Source organism: Lathyrus oleraceus, chromosome 7 (genome assembly GCF_024323335.1).
Source record: "Lathyrus oleraceus cultivar Zhongwan6 chromosome 7, CAAS_Psat_ZW6_1.0, whole genome shotgun sequence".
Taxonomy (NCBI): Eukaryota; Viridiplantae; Streptophyta; class Magnoliopsida; order Fabales; family Fabaceae; genus Lathyrus; species Lathyrus oleraceus.
This window is the reverse complement of record NC_066585.1, coordinates 452,839,643-452,843,956: the sequence shown is the minus strand read 5'-3', so window position 1 is coordinate 452,843,956 and position 4,314 is coordinate 452,839,643.

Here is a 4,314-nt window from a genome sequence, read left to right as displayed (position 1 = left end):
AAGATAAGTTAACAAGTGTGTACATATTTGACATATTTTTGGAACTTATTTGTGACCTACGTCATTTCCATAGGAATACCTTCTTGAGAGATGCACTATGATATAAGATTTTAATAGGTTTTTCCACGAACCTCCTTATACAATGATTGGAGTTTTACAATCTCTAACTTCCCAAACAACAATTTTTTTAATTATAGAGACCTCTACAACCAATTGAGAGTTTTAACAACAGAATAAACTCACAAGCCGATTAAGAATTTTAATTACGAAGACCTCCCCAACCACTCAGAGGTTTTAACTGGTTTACCTCAATAACCAAATAATATATTTTTCACTTGATTTAACTCACGATCAAAACAAATTTCTCACTAAGGAGAATTTACAAAATTTCCCTCATACATATATAAACCTTCGGTCTCAAAAGTATTTTATATATATATATATATATATATATATATATATATATATATATATATATATATATATATATATATATATATATATATATATATATATATATAGATAGATAGATAGATAGATAGATAGATAGATAGAGAGAGAGATATTTCCAATATGTTTTCTGGTGTGTTAGAAACAAAAACTGAGTCCTCTGTTTATAGAAAAAATGTGACTTAAATATGAAAACTATCCATTAGGTTTTTTAAGTTTGATAATCGATTATCAAGTATGAAAGTGGGAATTTTTCAAAAGATCTATTACTAATCGATTATAATTCCTAATAGTAGACGATGGAGCCTTATAAAAAGAGATAAATAATTTATGTCTAAGAGATAATTAATTATACAATGTCAAATGCACTCACAAAGAACTTTTTGAGTTTTTATCCAACTAGCTAGGCACACAAATATTTTTTAATGATTTTAATAAAAAGAAAGAGGCTTTTCAAATAATGGATAAAAATGTGTGTAATTTCCTTAATAAATTTCTAAGTTCTTTACCACTCTTTTAACACATTTAATTATATTTTTAGTTGCTGAATATCTAGTTCTAGATTCTATTTATATCTTGGTGTTTTTCAACTTCAATTATTTTGTATCAGTTGGTTTTAGAACTATATACCAACTACTATAAATACTCAAACAAAGTCAAATAAAATTATTAGACTCTCCACTCCATTTTCATTCCATTGATGTGACTTTATAACTCACCACTCCTTATTATTATTATTATTATTATTATTATTATTATTATTATTAATTAATTTGAGTATATAAATCAAAATATTGAAAAAATAATAATAATTTTCCTTCACAAAATCAATTACTATTAAATATAAGAAATTGAAAAGAAAAAAATAATGCTGTGGGTCACAATTGTTAAATTTAGAAGCCGAGTACCCATTTTGCAAGTCATTGTGCCGTCATTAGAGTTGTAAATAGACCTCATAATTAATTCATGGATCATATAACTTTTGTTAAAAATGGTTGAATCAGAATACTGCAATAGTTTAACTCAGGGCTAGCCCTAAGGGTAGGGATTGGCCACCAAGGCTACCACCTAAAGTGTCAAATTTTTATTTTATATTTGTATGATTTTAATTGTCATTTTTGTAAATAATTTATTTTATATATCAATTAAGTAATAATAGAGAAAAAGAAATATGCACTGACAGTGTTAAATATGTTTACACTGTCAATCAATGAGATCCGTGTACCCCGCACATCATACTTTTATTTTTAAAATACTTTTATGATTTGATAATATAAAATATTTTAATTAGACGTCAGTGTAATACTTTTTTACATTGACAGTGCTCTACCTTTAATCTCGTAATAATAACTATTTAGAATGTATAATAATAACATTTATAATTTATGATATGTATTGTTTAATTTGTTAATTTAAAAACTATATGTATGTTCTTTAATATTATAGAATATTTTATATCTAAGTATTTTTTTTATTACTAACTCACTCCATCCATTTTTTATTTATTATATGTTATTTTAATATATATATATATATATATATATATATATATATATATATATATATATATATCGTTTAATAATATTAATAAATTATAAATATTATTTTTTAATATTCTTGTTAAAATTTAATTTTATATTGTTTATTATCTAACTAAGTTTGTTAGTGTGATTAGACTAATTATCTCGTTAATTATTTTATCTGCATATAAGGATCATTGGGGTGCGTGTAATTGTGAAGTTAAGTGAAATGAACCTTTTTTTTTAATCATATTTTCAAATTCTCATGTGTTAGTGTATAGCATGAGTTAATATTATTAAGTCAATCTGACAGGTTTGATCTCATTGTCTTCTTCTTTGTCATGTGTTTGCGATTCTTTGGATCTTTGAATTTCAATCTCATATGTGTTCTCCTTGGGTTTGGTTTTGATGACTTTGAAGTTACGGTGACTTTGTAACTTTGTCTTTATCTCCCTTTAAATCATTCACTCTCTCTCAACAAATAACTTATTTTTAATTATGTTTTCATCTCCCAAGTACACTAAATATACACTAAAGTTACAAAGTCACAATAACTCCAAAGTCACTCAAGTCAAATCCGTCCTCCTTGGTAAACATCACTGCTCCATTCATTCTTTCATTTTCACATCTCTCTCTCTCTCTCTCTCTCTCTCTCTCTCTCTCTCTCTCTCTCTCTCTCTCTCTCTCTCCTCTACTCTTTATGTCCCTCTCTCCACATTCATCAAATATTCAACCACCAAATATTTTCTTCATGAACAACCTTCATCATCATACCTAGAAAATCCATCATATCCAGAAAGTTCATTGATGAACCATCATTTTCGCTATCTTTATCATTACTTTAATAGAAAAATCGTATGAGTTACCTACACTTACATACATTTTTGAGTGGTTTAGATGTCGTTTACATGTATGTAGTAGTTGTCACTGTCAGGAGTATTTCTTGTGTCATTTGATCTTTTTGAAAAAAAGGATTAATGTGTTTTATAGGTTGGAAGTCAAAGAAATATGACCGGAAAATAAATGCGACGAATTTTAAAAAGGATTCACAAAGTCTATTTTTCAGCACGTTTTACATCATGATAGACGCGTGGTATTTTGATCATATCTAGAACGCCGCAACTTGGAATGACGTGTGACCGATGGCAAATGAAAGCTAGCATCAACGAATACAACTCTCATGAATACACCAAAGGTTAATTCGGAGTTTTCCCCTTAGGCCATACGCGTATAAAAGCTACAAAAAAATTGATTTGATGCCCCATACGTGTATGACAACTTGATACGCCGTCCCATACGTGTATGGCAGCATGATACGTTGGCATACACGTATGGACATCCAGAATCAACCAAAAAGCCCAATATACATGTTTAGATGATGGAAACCTGATTTTCTTTGGGGATCTTGCAATTGGACAAAAAAAGATCATCTTGGATTAAGGAAAACACGATAGGAACAAAGGGAAACACCAAATTCAACATAATTTCTCCCTTGAAACTTCCTTCTTTGTGATCATTGTCTAATGTTTATCACTTTTATCATGTCTTTCATGATTATCATGAGTAACTAAACTCTCCAATGCTAGTTAGTGATGGGTCAGGGCTCTTGAGTTATGTTGATTTTCTGAATTGATCATCATAATGACTTATATTTTATGTTCTACATGATTTACTTCTTTTTGAGTTTAATGCTTTCTCTTTTGATCAAATTGAGAATTGATTTATGATTAACGATTAGGAAGGACTTTCAACAGTAACACTTGATTGAAGTATTTTATATTAGATATCACATAGGACTAGGGATACTGTATAAAAACGATATGTTCTTGATAATCAATTGCTTAAACTCATATGTAATTCACTATGGACATAAGGATTAATTTAAATATTTAAAGGTTATTCACTAAGGTCTTAGGAATATACACCCTTGAGAATCGATAATATGTAGAGATAAAGTAAGTTGTTACAAGGTCAATTTAAGATTGTTAACGAATTCGGGTTCAAACCCTAATTTCCAACAATGCTTTATTCATATTTTTTTTATTCTATTAAATTTGCTCTTACTTATTATTTCGCAACAAAAATAAACTAAAAACACCAAATTTCTTTTGTTTAAGTGAATTAAAACTCGAACACTATAATATCACGCATGCTTCTAGGTCGGCACATGCATCGTATGTGTTGACACATGACTTACATAAGTCAACACATACATTAAAAATCTTGAAAATTTGCATTGTTTTCTATTCCTTTTGCATTCCTTTTGCTTTATACTTGCTTACATATATATATATATATATATATATATATATATATATATATATATATATATATATATATATAT